This window comes from Dermacentor albipictus, chromosome 2, assembly GCF_038994185.2.
Source record: "Dermacentor albipictus isolate Rhodes 1998 colony chromosome 2, USDA_Dalb.pri_finalv2, whole genome shotgun sequence".
In the NCBI taxonomy this organism is placed as follows: domain Eukaryota; kingdom Metazoa; phylum Arthropoda; class Arachnida; order Ixodida; family Ixodidae; genus Dermacentor; species Dermacentor albipictus.
In genome coordinates, this window is record NC_091822.1 from 67,849,516 (window position 1) to 67,868,740 (window position 19,225).

Genomic DNA, 19,225 nt, shown 5'->3' on the forward strand with positions numbered 1-19,225 from the left:
GCAGAAAGTTAGGTGGGCGGATGAGATTAAGAAGTTTGCAGGGATGGCATGGCCACAATTAGTACATGACCGGGGTTGTTGGAGAAATATGGGAGAGGCCTTTGCCCTGCAGTGGGCGTAACCAGGCTGATGATGATGGTGATGATGATGGTACATCAAACGCTTTCACCGAATCTTTGCAACCTTCGTAGGGTGTTCAACTTTTGAGCCCATGAGCTGAGACAATATTTTTAGGCCTGTTAGTGAAGGTCGGCTGGGCTTATTACATCTTTATGTACGGCAAACAGTGTCTCGTTTCTCCTTTTTTTCTCGATACTTCGCATCCCATAATTCGGTCGTTCATGCAAGTGACACTTGTTAATGCGTTACCTGAGTTAGTAGTTTCTTGAAATTTTTCTTCGCGTTTATGCTTGTGGGGGTTCATGCAAGAAGTTTACTTGGTGGTTCGTTTCCTGACAGTTCCCTTTTCCACTGAATGCCTGTACTCTGTATCTCGTAAAACGTTGTACAAATATTTACTGTCCATGCTATTTCCGCCTCCATTCTACCGATCACTAGACATTAAATGGCCAGTCCACGATGTAGTAAAGCCTGCCCGCAAAATGTTTTTATCCCCTCGCTGCAAAACATTCTTCTATAAACTTTATAATGAAACCATCCGGGTAAAAACGTGTCTGCAGAAAAAGGGTATTTTTGTCTCTTCTGTTAACTGTCGCTTTTGTGATGTGCCAGAGATGTTAGACCATTGTTGTATTAGCTGCACCGATGCCAAACTATTTTGGGATGCCCTACAATGGAATTAAAAAAAACAGACTTTGAAATTAACGCTCATACTGTGCGATATCTGCTGCCGACCTTTGAAAATATTGCACCTTTCGATATGTTTTTTTCTCATGGGAATACACAGTTTGTGGAAAAGGCGAATGATGGACATAAATGCCGAAACGGTGGTACCTACAAGGGGGCATTTTATCCAAATGACAGCACACCTAAAACATGTTTATGAGGCACTCAGAGGGCATGGCACTTGGCTGACAAGCATGATACCTAAAACGTCATTGCCGCTATTGCAGATGCTGCCGTGGTTTCTCGTCGAATGTTGGAGAGGGACGACGGATGCCTCTTTTTCGTCGTCGATGCACAACTTTGCAGAAATGCAAGCTTGGAGTGCGCATTTTCCGGACTTGATGCCACGGGTGAGACGTCACCAGCGACCAGTCTAGAAAAGGAACAACGCGAGAACATCGGCGTCAGAGGGCATGGCACTTCGCTGACAGGCATGATGTCTAAAACGCCGTTGCGGCTATTGCAGATCCTGCCGTGGTTTCTCGTCGAAATGTCGGAGAGGGACGAAGAATGCCTCTTTTTCGTCGTCTATGCGCAGCTTTGCAGATATGCAAGCTTAGAGTGCGCATTTTCCTAACTTGCTGCCATGGGTGTAACGTCACCAGTGACCAGTCTAGAAAAGGAACAACGCGAGAACATCGGCGTCAGAGGGCATGGTACCTGGCTGACAAGCATGATGAATAAAACGCCGTTGCTGCTATTGCCGGTTCGTTACTGCTCTACGTATCGTAGTGATAACAGATGCTTGTTACTCCAGTCAAGCACTCATAGATGTTGTGCTATTTTGGTGGATTGCTGGTCAATACTGCTGCTGCTGCTAATGGCCAGGGATGTTAAGGAAAATCGAGGCCCAAAAATGCTGAAATCTTGCAGGAAATCTTTGGAAACCAAAATGCATTGGATCGCAAGTTAGATGATATCAGGAAAGAAATTGAAGAAGTGAATGCTAAAACTGATAAGATGCAAAGTGTGCTGGCCTTTTTCGACGAAATAAAAAATAGAATCGATAAACTGGAGACCCCCGTACGAAAATAATCTAAAAAAATTAATCGATTATGAAAATAGAAGCAGACGAAATAATCTTATGATGTTTGGTCTTACTGAAAGCGCGAACGAGTCTGCACAAGCGTCAAAAACGCGCTGTAAATGATATCGTTTCTGAACTTGTTGGCATAGAAGTCACTACAGTGGAAAGAATTCACCGGATTGGCAAAGTAAATCCTGATAGACCAAGGCCTGTGATCTTTATATTTTATGACTACAAGGAAAAGCATACCGTCCTCAAAAGCTGCGTTAAGCTAAACGGAACTTCAATCAGGATAAGCAATGATTATGCGCAGGAAACAATGCAGATAGGAAAGAAGTTAAGGGAAAGGGCTGCCCTAGATAGGGACGCAGGCGCAAATGTAGTTCTTGTGCACGATAAACTTCGGTTATACGATCAGTTATACGGATGGGATGACGTCAGAGACAAGCGCTACTTGTACTCGGGCAAACGGGATACTGATCGAATGAAGGGAAGCGAGCGCGTTCTTTCAACTAAGCCAAATGGATCTGATAGCTCATGCAGCTCACTTGAGACACCAAAGAAATAGCTTAGATTGCTCTCATTTAACGCGCGAAGTATAGTAAACAAGACTACGCATCTGGAGCATTTATTGCTTTTGCATGATCCTCACATAACCACTATAACTGAAACATGGTTGCATGAAAATGTACCGAATGATTGCGCTGTCCTTACCGGTTAGAACTTATTCAGAAAAGACATAGACTCACGTAGAGGTGGGGTGTGTATAATAGTTAAAAATTCTCTGAATACTTCATTGATTGATTGTGAAGTACCAGGAACTCTCTGGTGTAAAATAACTCAAAAAAGTGCTGTTTTCCTTATCGGATTTGTATATCGGCCACCCTCAAGCTCCCCTGAGTTTCTCGAAAACCTGAACAAGTTTTTATATTCTCATGTAAATGGGAACACTACGCTGGTAATGACTGGAGATTTTAACCTACCACACATAAACTGGAAAAATTTTTTGCATAGTAGTGTGGAATCAGCAAGCGCGGAAAAAATACTAGACATTATGTTTACTTACAATTTGAAACAAATCGTGCTTGATTATACCAGAATTACACCGACGTCAAGCTCAATACTAGAATTGGTGTTCCTATCAAATAAATTAAATGATTACAGTGTAACGGCAGAAGATGTATATCGGATCGCAGGATGGTCTGTCTCAATGTGCCTATCCGAGCAACTGGGCAAATGAAGAGCTATGTGCCAGTAAAAATTAAGGACTATGTTAGGGCTGATGACACTTCGATTCTTCATTTTTTGGAGATTCAATCTGATTCTTTCAAGAGTACCGCTGGTCTAAATACAGAAGAATTATGGCAGGAATTCAAATGTATTATAAGTCATTGCATAGACAAATATGTTCCATCACGGTTAAAAAAAACAAAGCAGGCAAGTCCTTGGATCACCCGAGATATACTTCATATGAACAGAAAAATTAAGAGATGGCGTAAAAGGGGCAAGTCGTCAGTGGTCTTGGCCAATCTAAAAACTGAAATTAAACGTACTTTGGCTAAATCTAAACGAACATTCTTTGAAAACAACCTCAGTCATTTTCTTACATCCTCACCTCAAAAATCTTGGCGATATTTTAGCGACAGGAAAGATATTATTGACGAAATTCATGATGATGGCGACATTATAAGAGGAAAGGACGAAATAGCAACAATCTGAATAATGTTTTTCCAATCTGTATTTAACGTCCCAGAAACTACTGTGAGTTTAGAAGAAGCCTTACATATTCCCCCGACTCTTCCAATGGAAACCCTCGAAATCACCCAGTAAGGACTATTTCAGCAACTACTCTAATTAAGCACGAAAAAATCGAGCGGACCCGATAACATACCTGCAGTACTCCTCAGGCGCTACGCAGAATGTATGTCACATTATCTAACTGTAATCTTTCGAAAATCTGATGCAACTCTAACTGCCGCAACCCTGGCGCACCGCATTCGTGATAACTGTATTTAAAGGAGCTAATCGAAGACAGGCAACAAATTACCGTCCACTGTCACTTACTTCAGTTACTTGCAAAGTCTTCGAACATATAATAAGAAAACACATACTCAGGTTTCTATTTTAGAACAATTTACTATATCCTTATCAACATGACTTTAGGACGGGGTCCTCAACTGTAACACAGTTATTGAGAAACAATCACGAATTTGCAGGTGAAGTAAATATAAGAAAACAGGTCTATGTGGTTGGTGTGGCTTTTGCAAAAGCTTTTGACGAAGTACCTCATGTTCAATAATTTACAAATTACGTAATGCAGGAATAAATGAATTGATAATAAAATGGATTGAAGCATATTTAACAAACCATACGCAGGCAGTTTAACTGGATGGTTATGTATCAGATTCATTAAGTGTACTCTCAGGAGTGCCCCAAGGCTCAGTATTGGTACCACTGTTGTTTATCCTTTATATCAATGACATGAGTAGCGAGGCAGAAGAGGGTGTTCAGGTTAAGCTTTCCTCAGATGACTGCTTAATTTACACCACAATTACTAAACTAGATGACCAGCTTAAAATTAAGAAATGTTTGCAAAATTTAGACGATTGGTGTAGGAAAAGGAAAATGAAAATAAATTATCCCAAATCTACATATACACACATCAGCAAAAAGAAAACTGTCTATTCCTTTTGTCATAGCATGGGAGGACATTTATTGGGAAATCCGCACCAGTTCAAGTATCTAGGGGTAACAATAACACGAAATTTACCATGGAACCAACATATAGATAACGTCTGCATAACTGCCTATCAAAAGTTATACTTTCTGAGAAAAAAACTGGAACATGCACCGCGTGATGTAAAACTTATTGCGTACACCACCTTCATTAGGACGATACTAGAATATTCAGCCGTTGCTTGGAGTCCCCATAAAGTGACGCTTAAGAGAAAGCTGGAAAGAATACAGAGACTGGCGGCGCGTTTTATTTGTTCGACGTACCGAAGGAAGGAATCGGTCACGCTCATGTTACAGCGTTCAAACTTGGATCTTCTTGAGGTACGTAGAAAGAAATATAGACTGAAGATGCTTTATCAAATAATGCAGGATCGACTTAAGATTGATACGCTCAAATATCTACATGCCCCAGGCAAAAAGAAACCACAAACTAACCACGATACGTCATAAAGTCGTACCGTACCAACACTGATACCTATGATACTGTTTTTTCCCGGATGCAATAGAAATTTGGGACGAATTGCCAAACGCTTTTGTTAGCCTAAAAATGTCACGGACATTGAAAATGTTGCTAAGGCCCATTTAAGGGAGTTTTCAATTTAGTTTTGAAGTGCCAAGTGATATGTGCGACTTGATGTTGATTGTACGTATTTCGATAAACGTCAGAAGTGTGCTGAACATCATTCAAGTCAACATCTTATCACTGTGAATTGACAAGTGTTAAGGTACTTTACGTACATTAACATTGTACATCTTTGATGTATGTAATTGTATTTATTGCCCTCTCTGTTTGACCCTCTATGAGGGTTGACAGTATTAATAATTGAATAAAATAAAAATGCACAACAAGACTGGTACCCTATTTTGGTGAGATGCTTATCCTTACCACCCTTCTAAAGTGAAACCAACGTCTCTACACACAGCATAAACGCGGTCTTTTCTGTGTGGGACTTTCAATGGGCCCTTTGTTCTCTAACTATTCAGTAGTGTTGAATGTGGGGCTGAATGCTGCTGTAATAAATACCATGAAAGAAAGAATATATGCGCTGGCGTGGCTCTGTGGCAGAGGATCTGACACTGCCGTAGTGGGTCCGGGTTCGATTCCGGCGAGAACTGGATGTTTTTTTTCTCGATCTCGGTAATATCTTCTCTGAAATCCCAGAACTGAAGGTAGAACACATACATCGTACACAGAGCGTCGAGTTCCGTCACGCCTCAAGGTTGACGCCGGTGCTCCTACAAGCGTGCACCTCGCGTTGCGGGCTCGGCGAGGATTCTCTAGTACCTGCAGGCACGACTGTCGGCTGAGCCAATCAACTACCGCTTCGGCAACCCCGTCACAGTATGAAAAGCTAAAAAAATTGCTCCGCGGCAATTGACTTCACTTGGGAGCGCCGACGACGTACCTACTGCAACGCTGAGCGCGTGTCTGCCTTTTGCTGCAGGTTTGTGTTTTCAGATCCTAACTACTATTACATACAGTTTCTCCATCACTGCTACCAGGCATTGTTTTTCTGCATCGCTTATATATGTGTTCTGTGTCGCGGATTCTTTCTGTTGATACAGCATGACTAAACAAATGGCTAAACTGAAAGATGAAATAAAACCTGAACGTGTTAAGCTTAAGCAAGAGTTTAAATATCAACTGAGGCAGTGTCGCGAGACAATGAAAAGAAATATGCACAATGAGATCCGAGAACTGAAGGTAGAACACAAAAATCATACTCAGAGCATAAAGTTCGGTCTCGCGTAAGTGGAAGAACTGAAGGCAAGATTAGGAGCTGAAGAATGAGCTAGACAAAAACACGACAATGAATAGAGTGTGGTTTAAGAGAAATTTCATGCCCTTGAATTCACGACTCTAGAGCTTGAAAAGAGGTTTGTGCGCTCAGAGTAGTACTCAAGGAACACGAATACTGAGATACAAGTTGTTGTTAAGTCTGACGATGAAAGCGTGCCTAACATTGTTCAAGAAGTTGAAGAAGCCATCAAAGAAGAAATTACAGACACAGATATTAAAGTGTCATTGTATTGCAACTCGAGATCCCGAAAAATCGAACATTATTGTACAGTTGAAGTGACGAACCAAGCCTGACGCTGCATTGAAGAAGGCAAGGAAAGCACGTCTTGTCAACAAAGGCATTGGTATTGATAGCTCCCAGAAGATATATGTGAACGAGCACCTGTGCCCTATACTAACGTGGCTCCTTGGAATTGCTATCGGGAGAAAAAGTGATCATGGATGGAAATCCGTCTAGTCGTAAAATGGCAAGGTTTTCGCGAGACAGTCTGATGACACACCAATCATAAGGATAGAGCATGACGAAGATCTTTTCAAGATATGCTAAATTTCGAGTTACATTCCTGAACCTTCTGTTAAATGAAATAGCTTTATTTTGTATTACCGCAAAATGTTCATCTGCCAGACACTACACATACCTCTCTTTTGCATTTCGAATCCTGTTCCGCTGTTGGCAAGCGCGGCGGCATTGCTTGTTTTGTCAATGAATTTTCCTTTCAGTTTACCGTCATAATGACATCTGCAACTTGCTTTCAGAGCAGCTACAGTGTTTTTCAACTGGAAGCCTATACCTCATTTTACATGAACCCTCAGAAAAGGCGAGGCGGCGGTGTCGCCCTTTATGCTAAATATAGTGATTATGAAATGGTGCCAAAATTTTCATTCATTAGTCATGACTACGAAATACTAACTCTCAAAAACACGAACAGGGCGTTCTCAGTAATATAGCGCCCTCGAAATGGCAGTATCGAGAATTTTTTATTTTGTTGGTTAAACTTTTGGAACTGTGCTTAGTCGAAAATGTTCATTTTGTCTGTCGAGGTGATTTTAACATAAATATTTTGGAGGCTAATAAGTATGTGCGCTATATAAACAGCCTACTACTTATATCTGGCTCTACTAATCGGATTACTACACCAACCAGGGTTACTCTTTCCACTTCATTTGCCCTCGATCTTCTCATTAGAAATATACATACACCTGTATGTACTACGGGCACAATTTCTTATGATATTAGTGATCATTGTCCAGGTTTGTAGTGTGTTCTATGAGTAACAAACAACACAACAAATTACTTATCAACACATTTCCGATGACGCACTGGATTTATTTAGTCAGGCCGTAATCATGCACGACTAGAATTTCTTGTTAAAAGAAAGAACGTAAACTAAGCATATAACGAGTTTCTTGGAGATCTTGTACGCAGTTGGGTTGCGCATTTTTCATTCAGACAGGTCAGACGTTAAAAAAAACGACAACCATGGGTCAAGAACGAGCACGTCAAGCTGATAAAAGGCAAAAACCGTGTTATCATACTTTCCTGCACTAGAGATGAGAAACTAAGGAATTCAAGAGAGGAAGGAATATATTTAATAAAATACTAAGGCAAGCGAAAAAGATAGATTGCTATCAACGTATCTTCTCTGAAATTAGCAAGAAGCGCCGGATGCTGTTTCGAAAGTAATAAATAGCCTCTTAGGTTGTGAAACTAAAAGCAAAATGCCGAAATCGATAACTAATGATAATTGTGATCTTAGCGGTAAAGCGCTGGCTGACCACTTTAATACTCATTTTGTGAACGCAGGCATAGCGTACAGTCATGACCCCCGAGTACCTTATTCACTGAATAATAGTTTTTCCAATACTATATTTATGGAACCAACAAATGAACATCAGGTGTTTACACCAATAATAAATTTAAATAACAGCAAAGCATGAGACATCGCTAAGTCACAAATCAATCCAATCAAATGCGTTATGGAACAGTTGCCCTTCACTCGTGCGTTGGTTCTAATATTCGGTTTAGCAATAGAGTCGGCTGCTTTCCCTGATTGTATGAAACGAGCTAGAATATCGGTGTTATTCAATCACGGTGATGTATGTAAAGTCTCCAATGAGAGGGGAATATCTCTACTACGAACCTTTCCAAAGCACAAGAAAAAATAATTTCTACTTGCCTAAAAAAATTTGTAGACAAACATGACGTTATAAGAAATTTGCAATTCGGCTTAAGGAAGGGAAGATCTACGGAGGGAGCTCTTTTATCCTTGAAAGTATTGTGTCAGCTATAGATGGTGGGGAATTTCGCCCTCGGGATGTTCATTCACTTCAGCAAGGCATTTGATTGCCTCAATCATGACATTCTTATATCTAAACTTTCTATGTGCGGAGTTCGGGGCAGTCCCCTCGCCTCCATGAAGTCATGCTTGAAGAATAGGACTCAATTTGTGTGTATCGATAATGTCCAATTTTCTTTCTTGTCAATTAAAAACTGGATGCCAAAAGGGAGTGTTCCGAGCCCACACTATATAACTTATACGTTAAAGAAGTAGTACGTATTGATGCTAAAATTGATTGCTTTGTATATGCAGATGATAGCACTTTAGTCTTTACTGGAAAGGATGCGAGCGAACTAATTATTACGTGTAATGCACTGCTACGTAATCTGTCTGAGTCTAGCCCTGTTCTTTTTAAAGCAAGAAATAAAAATGTTAAACTGGAACACCTATTTAGATAAAAATATTGAGCTAGTTAACAAACATAAAATATTTGATAATACTTTTTCCTGTCATCAAAATTGGAATGCACATTTTATTCAACTTCGCAGTAAATTATCCGCAGTAGCCGCGGTGCTGACTTGCTGTAGAGCTCTCATGCCAGTAAAACCAAGCTACAAATTTATCATGCGTTGTTTACCTCCCAATTTAATTATCGTAGCTTGTTATGGGGGACCACAACACAAAAAATATGAGAAAAATAATTACATTAGAAAAGGCGCTCCTACGGCACATTGCCGGCACCAATCCCCTATTGACGAAAAAAGTTGTGTCAGAGAAATACCAAGTTATATGGGCAGACCGCTATCACAAATATCGCGTTTTACAGATGTTTTATTTTGCAAAAGTAGAGATAAGAATTTGGCTTACATCCATAACGGCCTTGAAGCGCCATAAAACACTAGCACATCTCAGAAATCCTGATCTTTGTTATGTACCAAGTTTTCGCACTGAATACAAATTACAATCCATTGGACACACTTTACCAAAATTCCGTAATAATTGCGTTGACACTACTAATACTTCTGGCAGAGAATTAACGATGTGCTTGGTTCATATGTAAGAATAAGTGTTTTATGTATAACTATTCTAACTGTGTGGTGCCCTTTCATTCTTTTTGTTAATCTTATCAGATATGTTTGAATGTTGTGTGTTTTTGTATCGCAAGACAATTATCCTGTCAATAGGCTTATATTCGAAAATGTTAAAGTTGTTCTTGTGTGGGTTGAACTGCTTCTGAACTGTTTGACGTTACAAAGCACATCTGTTACCGCCCTGCCATGTACAACAACGGCTCTTGGGTCCAGTCAAGCTGCTTATGGTAGCTTTTAGCCCAGTAGGACATTTATAGTGTATAATAGAATAATTAATAAAGTTGAAGTTGAAGCTTACCGGACACCGGCGGCGGCCGACACCATTGCCAACCGAAGCGGCTATTGGAGTGAGCCCATAAGAGCTTACGCTGTAAACTGATGGAAGTGCTCAAGAACCACCAATGGCAATTGTGATGGTTTTCTTCGAGGAACAGCCCCCTGTTATCTGTTACTAATCCATAGAGTGTTATGAAGAACATGAAAAATCAGAATACTGCGCACATAGAGAACCACAACCTTTCAGAAAATAAGCAGAAGCTCTCAGGAATGTTGGAACGTTACTGAATTCCACAGCAGCGCATGTGCAATGCAGTCGTCCGCTAGAACTGCTGAAAGAACTTGGAAATGACTGTTCATTCGGCGCCAAAGCTGAAAACATGCGCTATCCGAGCTCTTGAGTCTGTAGCTTCAGGCCAATTCGCCGCAGCAAGACTTTCTATCGCTTACCAGCGAGGACTTGAGCGGCCGAGATCGATATTAATAAGTTCGTGACATTGCTGTTTCCATGTGTTTATTTATTTATTTATTCATAACAATCTTACGGGCTCTATGTCAGGGCATAAAGTAAGGGGGGCATATTAAACAGCACAGGTATAAAAAGTACAAATTTCCAACAGGAACAGTGCTATAAGAAGATTACTGTGCTACACAATATTGAAGGCACAGGGAATACATAGCAATATCAGAAGACACACGAACACTTGTTACTGTTAACAGAGCAACAGGAATACTGTTTATGAAAATATTACAAAACATTGCATAAATTCGCGATCAAATACACGAGACTGGGCACTCGCGAACGGTATTAAATGGGAAAAGCGTGAGTAACTGAGAGCAGAACGTGTCGGGATTAGATATGGACGCTATGTTTATCAGGGAGGTCATTCCAGAGACGAATGGCACAAGGTAGTCCATATGAATTAAATGCATTTGTTTTACCGTATAAGCGCATGAAACTGAACTTATTATGTAATCTGCGTGAAAAAGAGTGGGGTATTTGCAGTTGTAACGGGTTTGTTTATTAGAGTAAATATATTTGTGGAATAAGCACAGAAGCGCGAGTTGCGGCGGATGTCTAATGACGGCCACAGAAGGTCTAGTTTAATTTTTGTTATGCTTGAGTTGATTCCGTAGTTACGTGATATGAACCGGGCTGCTCGATTTTGTATAATTTCCATCAAATTAATTAGGTAATTTTGATGAGGGGACCAAATTAAGAAGGCGAATTGTTACTGTGGCAAAATGAATGTTTGAAAAGTGAGATTTCGAATGTTTGGCGGGGCATTACAGTAGTTGCGTCGTAGATAGCCAACAGAACGTGATGCTTTGGCGCATGGAGATGTGACGTGTGGCACCCATTAAAGTTCCTCTGTATGAAGAACACCAAGGTACTTGCATGATGAAGTGTGGGAAAGCATAGTGTTATTAAGCCAATACGAAAATTTAGAATGTAGATATTTTCGGCTAAAGCACATACATCACCTCGCGCTTTGTAAATTTTAGTGTCATGACCCATTTATTACACAGTTAGCGTTAAGGTCAAGATCTGCTCGAAGTGCCAAGTGATCGTCAGTCGTGTGAATAGGACGGTAGATTATGCAGTCATCGACAAAAAGGCGCATGCCGGAAGTAATCTGCGTGGGTAAGTCGTTAATGTAGATTCAGAAGAGTAAATTGCCGAGGACGCTGCCCTGTGGCACACCAGAGCTAACAGAAGAAGGAGGGGATGAGAAATTGTGAACAACAGTAAACTGTTCTCAAAAGGAAAGAAAATTACGAATCCAGGATAATGTTCAAGAGTAAAGTCGTAGGGCAGATAATTTAGAAATTAGGCGACAGTGGGGTACGCAGTCAAAAGCGTTAGAAAGGTCAAGAAATATGCAGTCCGTTTGAAAATTGCAGTCCATGTTAAAGTGCAAGTCAGTTGTTAGTTGAAATAATTGTGTGTCATACGATAAACCCTTCCTTAAACCATGCTGATTAGAAAAAAAGCAAATTGTGAGCTTCAAGGTGGCTACACACGTAAGAAGTGATTATGTGCTCGAGCATTTTGTAACATATGCAGGTTCAACATATGGGCCAATAGTTATCAGGTGTATGAACATCTCCAGATTTATGAATTGGTAGTATGTTTCCTATTAACCAATCGGTGCGTAACATTCCAGATGCTAAGGATTGTTGAAAAATATGGCATAAGTTCTTGCTTGAGGCAGCGACGGTATTCTGTAAAATCGTGGAAATAATGTCAATACCGGCTGAAGTAGATATTTTGAGGTTACTAATGAGTAATTTAGCGCCTTCAACAGTGATAAAAATTGGTTCCACGTATGAGGCGTCAAGTTCGGGAAAGTGTGAAACATTGGAAAATTCATCCTGAGTGAAAACACATGAAAAAAAAAAACGTGTTGAATATGGTGGTGCAATCGGCGCTAGAAATAGGTATGTTTTCTGTTACGTGTAATGTTATGGTTTTAGTATCTCTTGTCGGAGATATGGTTTGCCAAAATTTTTTAGTATTAGATGCTAGCAGCGATGCTAGGTCTTGCGAGTAGTATTCTTTGGCGGAAGATATCGCTGAGCAGTAATTGTTTAAACAGTCTTTGTATATCTGCCAAACCTCAGCAGTACGCACGCACGTAGCCTTGTTATAAGAACGCTTCTTTCTATTCCACCATTTGCGAAGAGACTTGTTGAACCAAGGGCAGGATTTGTCGTTAATTATGAAGACTATCCGGACGTACCGGTCTAATAATGCAGTTAATTTTTCCCTGCAGAGCACCCAGTTTTCGTTTACTGACCGACAATTAAATGAAGGTTGTAGCACTTCGCTAAAATTTCTTCTAGTTGGGAGCTAATCGCTTGGTAATTTGCTCTGTTATAATCGCGAATTTGTTTTGCGGTTGTGCCAGACACGGGCTTCGCGATGCTAACAGCTAGTTGGATGAGGTTATGATCACTAAAGCCGCTCATATTTGAAATGGAAGTAATTGTGTCAGGAGCGTTTGTGAGAACCATGTTCGAGATAGCGGAAGCGCGTGTAGGCGCCTTCACTATCTGGAACAGGTTAAAATCTAACGTTAGATTGATTGGTTCCACGGACGCGTGACATGAAGATTACATATGTTCCCAGTCGATAAGCGGAAAATTGAAATGACCAAGAAGATTAACGTGGTAGGATGGACACAGATGGAGCGCTTTAGTAACGCTGTCCTGCAAGTCATTCAAAAAGGAATGGTTACAATCTGGTGGCTGGTAACAGGCCCCAATAAGTACAGCGCTGGAGGACACATAAAAAGCTGCCAACGCAGTCTCATGAGATGACCTGGAGTCGATAAAATATCAATGAAGCTTTTTTTTTAATGGCGATAAGTACACCCCCACCGCGCCTATCGATGCGGTCGTTTCTATAAATTTTGTAAAGGTTATTTGCTGGCAGAATCTCATTGTCGCCGATATCTGAATTCAACCATGTCTCCGTTAGTACTATAAAGTCAGAGTCGCTATCATCTAGAAAAGCACAAAGGGTATCGCGTTTAGGTAGCAAACATCGGATGTTAGTGTAGGCCACTGAGAGCGAGAGAGCCGCTTGCGGCAAGAAAGGCAGCTAATTAATTTGCGAGCTTGGGCTTGTATGCAGCTATCTGGTAGATTGGATTGCTGAGTCGCTAGCGTTGTCATACCCATATGCTTGTTTGTCTATATAGAGCTTGTCGAGCACCAACTTAAATGGCTTTTCAAGTGGCATGGCAAAAGCTACCAGCTTTCTTCTAGCCACACGTTTTGGTGCCGTGAAGTCTTCGCCAATTGAAAATGTTGTCCCCTTAAGTTTACGTGCGGCTGACAGGATACTTTGCTTGTCCTTGAATGAACACAATTGTGCAATTATGGGCTTTTTTTTCAGTACAGTATTTTCCCAGGCGATGAACCCGTTCGTACTGCATACGGGTTGTGAGAAGTTCGAGTTCTTTTTCGCAAAACATCAAACCTCAGACGTGGCCCAACCTTCTTCGTCATCCTCTATCCCGAAAAATAATACGTTTGATCATCTGAACCTGCTTTCTGCCTCGTCACATCTGTATGTAACTCGCTGTAGCTGGCTTGAAATATCTTGCAGGTTATTCTGAGGAATAACCGCTTCAGTGGGAGCAGCTACGGTTCCGCTAGCTTCGACTAAGGGACTCCCACTAAATGTTTTTAGATTTCGTCGTTAGTAACCGCTTGCTCGTCCTTGATACCCTTAAACTCAGGCAGAACTTACTTCAGCCCAGATCCCGATTTTTCAAGTGCCTCCAGGGCGGATTCGAAAGCAGCGGACTCTGTCTTGCTCATCGGGCCTGGGTTCGACTCAACATCTCCCGATAACGTAAGAAGCAAGTTAACGATGGAAGAAGATAAACACTGCAAACAAATCAATATCAGCTTTTTAACGCAAGACAGCTCCAATGGGCATGACACCGCAATAAGACAGCAATTTCAAGTTTGGGCACTGCGGCACGGTTCAAGTAACTGACCTGGAACGATAGCAGTTAAAAAAAAATTAAATTATGGGGCTTTACGTGCCAAAACCACTTTCTGATTATGAGGCACGCCGTAGTGGGGGACTCCGGAAATTTTGACCACCTGGGGTTCTTTGACGTGCACCTAAATCTAAGTACACGGGTGTTTTCGCATTTCGCCCCCATCGAAATGCGGCCGCCATGGCCGGGATTCGATCCCGCGACCTCGTGCTCAGTAGCCCAACACCAACGATAGCAGTTGTGAGCAGCGCATCGTTACCGTGGTGTGGTGCCCGACGATGCTGGTTGCTGGCCCCAATTTATAATTTCATGCGCTTGCGTCGCCGGTATGCGCTCCCAATCCGCCTTGTCAGACATAGGGAGCAGTTGCGCTCAAACACAGCTGGGATTGCGGAAGGACCGGCATAAGCAGCGGTGGGCCAACGAAGTGCGTAGGGAAAGAGCCAGGAAGCCAGGAAAGGAGGCCCCATGACAGTGCGGCCTGGAACAATAGCAGTTGTGAGCAGCGCATGGTTGCAGCGGCGTCGTGCCCCTCCTTACATCAGCAGCTGCAACCACCGTTCAAGTTTGTGACTCAATTAATGAGTTGTGGCGCTTTGTTGCAGCTCTGCTTCCAAACCCTACACGCCTTTTGGTGACTAAAGCGCTTGCCTTCGCAGCGCCGGGCATCGTAATTAGTTATCTTACGAACTTTGTTTAGCTTTTTGAATAATCTAGTTGTGTGTGATTTTTCTTTCGCCAAAATTTTTTCGTAAGTTTGCTTTGTGAATTCCACCCCTGGTCACTCAACCCTCCTATGCCACGTCGTAATACAAAGGCTGCAAAAGTTGACGCCCTCGTTTTTTCTAATAAGTGTAGCAGTTATTTTTCCCTGTGCTTCCTCAATCTTCACTGTTTCTTTGCTTTATATGGTTTTGTGACAGCTCAAGTTAAGTTATTGCGTTTAAAATTCCACAATGACCGTTTTCCAGCCGTCCATGTTGCATTTGGCGCAGCGAATTCATTTCTTGGTGTCCACGAGATCGCACTTGCAATGTATCTTGCCTATGTGAAAAGGCCTCTAGAAAGGATTCGCAAGTAGGCGTACGTTCACTGTGAGCAACGGTTAGTCGGGATTCTATTTTCTTCGTTCATGAGCCTTGAAAACTCCCTTTTACTCAATAATTACTCTCGCATACTGGAGCAAAGTGTACTACATTACATCATTTTACTACCGTCTCTAAGAAACGTAGTTAAATGATATGATTAGCCAATTTTATAAAAAAGAATAGTGCCAGAAAGAATAGAAAAAAAAGCATAGTGCCAAAAAGGATAGTGCCAGCGTACGTCGTGCCGACGACAACTGCTGGCACGACGTACGGAGCTATAGATCCCGCTAATAGAACTAATCTATGTTTAATTTAAAACCACTTGATCTATACCCTTGCTTAAGGTCAATTTATTAAATACTGCAATTATAACCCGCAAGCCCTCGCAAGCTCCGTCTCATCAAGCTAAGGTTACACTCAGCGACAGGTGCTGCCAAGCTATCGGGAAACACGACGTGGCGTCGCATCGGCCAAAATATTGCTGTGTTGAATTTAGTGGGGGTCCAAGTACGCACAGAATTGGCAGAAACCGTAAATGCTTGCTTGGGCGCACAACTGAACAATTTATATTTGTCAGTTGGCTGAGCCCCGACATTTTTTAATGGAGCATGGCCTTCTTTGTTTAAGCGCGCACGCAAGCAGTACGCCTGTTTCACTTCCGCTGAAGCTCCGCTGCCGATGTAGGCCAGCCATCGTGACGTTTTCTCGATCTTGTTTACTACGCTATGAGGAAATATGGTTCCAACGATTCAGTATGAGGCGCCATGTTCTCGGAAATACGACACTTGGCGCTTACAGAGGCAGCTGCCGACAATGCGTAGGCGCAATGTGCCCATTTCGACGCTCAACCATTATTGAACGCCAACTGCGGCACATTTAGGCAGCCATGACTGGGAAACAGTGAGGCACCACTCTTTACCACCGCACACATTTAGGCCACTCTCGACAGGTCTGCGAAGGTAAGTAGACGTGGCTGTTTCTAGAAAATTACATGTACATAATAATTGCTAAAGGAACCCAAATATTCGTTGTCGTTATGCGTATTGCTAACGCTATGAACAGGGATAGATAACTTAGCTTTGTTCCTTGCACGTTTCAAAGAACAACGCGGAATCAAATAATAACGCCACGTACACAGCCTGAGATCTGTACGGCATGCTGTCTATATGTATGTGACCTTTAACGTGCTTCATTTCCGTGGCGCATGGAATATTGTGCTTCAGGAAGTCGATTTAATTTTGCATTGCAACCCTACAAGGATAAAACTAGCCTATTTTAACTGCTGACACAATGGATCAGAAAAATATTGGTTAATTCTGTCTGAGGTCTTTGCACATCACACGCTCATAGCATCTTCGCACGCTCATAGCATAATAGCAGTACGACCATTACGCATTACTATTTTAAAGAATTCTACAGCTGCCTTTGTTTAGCGACTTTCAGCAGGAGGGCCGACGGTAACTGTTGTGAAATGAGTGCGCGTGTACAGTAAACCAGTTGCGGCAGAACCGTCTCACGATGACTGTCGACGATAGTGCGACAGCCTTGAATCAGTATAGCGACAGAATTAGCGCATCACCATCGTCGACACGAGGTATGTATGCGGCCCATACTGCACCGGGACTCCACATTTGCGCTTTTCTGAAGACATCTAGCGCCGCCGCCTCGAAGCCTGCGCATGGCCTCCGCAATGCATGGCGCCAGTGCGTGTGAACGCTGACGTGCGCGTCATGGGACAAATGGGACCCTCTCTGTCGCTTCTTTCTGCATACGTTGTGCCATCGATTACCAATGTCGAAAATTCTGCGCAGGGTCACATACACGAGGAATCTCGCGCACTGGTGCATGTGAACGCTATGAATTCTTCCATCAATTGCCGCACACTCACCGGCCCATACTCAGTAACCCCGAGTTTGCGAAAGGTGCATTGAAGAGCGGCACATACACACTGTATTTATGGCACAGCTTGTTCAAGTGATTGCAAGAAAGGCTTTCATTGGAAAGCGTAACACAGCCATTGCATTTGTGGCGCTGCCGGCTAACACGTCTGTTTAATGTCATTGAGGAACCTATTTTGGTGTAGGCTAGATTCCACATAGCATCGCAGAAATTTAAAGAATTTTTTTCGCTGTGGTAGGCTGGCACATTCCCAGTGGCAGATACCAGGTTGCACAAGTTGGCGTCGAACCCATTCATTGAAGAATGGCATGCATCTAGTGGCTTATACCCAGTCACCCAAGTGTTCGTCGAAGAAGTTCATTGGAGACCAGCGCAGACGGAGTGGTACATACCCATTACTTCAATTTGGGGTCACACAGTTTCTTCGAACATTGGTACCTACGCGATCATGTGTCTACATTGGCCCATGTCGGCGTGCAACAGCTTCGCTGAAGAACGGCGCATATGTAGACATTGCCACATTCTCAGCAACCTAAGTTGGTCCAATGGCTGGTTTGGAACTCTGTTATCTCACGCCAGCAGCCCAATGTTCTAATCAATGGACCACACTTACGAAAATTTTAGTAACATTGAATAAACCGTCTTGAGACGAATGTTACTAGAACTCATGGACATTCAATAAACCGTCTCTAGACACCGTAACAACTTACAACTAACCTCCTAGCGCCTACTGGCCACCGATATTGCATCGAAAATATAGATATAAAATGTCGATAGAATTCTTACCGAATGCTTATTATCTTATGTCGGTAGAATGTGTCAACTGTGAAGCGACTATTTATTATCCATCTTTTTACTTCCGAACAACTTGCTAGTACCATGCTGTCGACTATTCGCCACAGACAGTGTTGACAGAATATTACTAGCAAGTTGTTAGGATGTATAAATGTGGTTAATAAATAGTCGCTTCAGAGTTTTTAGGAAGTACACAAATATATTTATGTACTTCCCAAAAACTGTAAAGCGAATATTTTTTACCAACCTTTATACATCCTAACAACATGCTAGTAATCAATGGACCACCTTTACGAACATTTTTAGTAACATTGAATAAACCGCCTTTAGACGAATGTTACTAGAACTCATTGACATTGAGAATTGAGAATTGGCAACACAACTCACATCCGAGAGTTACAATATAGAGGAAACATACGATAAGACTGTGGAGGAAATGAATGAACGCAGTGCAGACCACCATGATAATGAGACACGTAAGACCAGTCAGCCAGGGAATCAGTCACGTGAACCATAGAGCGAGGATGTCCTAGAGAATGTGATATTGCCGCCAGTGTCAAATAGTTTCACTACACTCCAAAGCGAGAATAGAGGAGACTTGGCTACCGATCAGGTGGAGGACCCCACCATTCAGGAGATCATGGAGTGCCAGAGAACAAGTACTAAAGCAAAGAAGACTATTTATTTCCAGCTGAGAAGCAGTGTGTTGTGTCGCCTATACACGGATAAGCATTTAGTGGAGCGAGATTAACTAAACCAGAACTATCGCGCAGACTTGTTGCAGCTTTCCCATGGCAGTTCGTCGTCAGGTCACCTTGGAGCCAGGAAAACAAAGCAGAGGCTGTTACAAGAGTATTATTGGCTTGG

The 19,225-nt window shown here is 42.1% G+C and overlaps 1 protein-coding gene across 2 annotated transcripts in view; it reads left to right on the forward strand.

Moving 5' to 3' along the window:
- Positions 1-5,931: 5,931 nt before the first annotated feature.
- LOC135903252 (sulfotransferase 1C2-like) overlaps positions 5,932-19,225 on the forward strand; it is a 46,766-nt gene continuing 33,472 nt past the window's right edge. The window contains exon 1 of one of the 2 annotated variants that reach the window (XM_065433671.1): positions 5,932-6,054. The gene's annotated coding sequence lies outside the window, so the exon portion shown is untranslated. Of the gene's footprint in view, positions 6,055-16,457; positions 16,624-19,225 lie in introns of those variants that run through there. The other variant, XM_065433672.1, reaches the window with a different exon arrangement.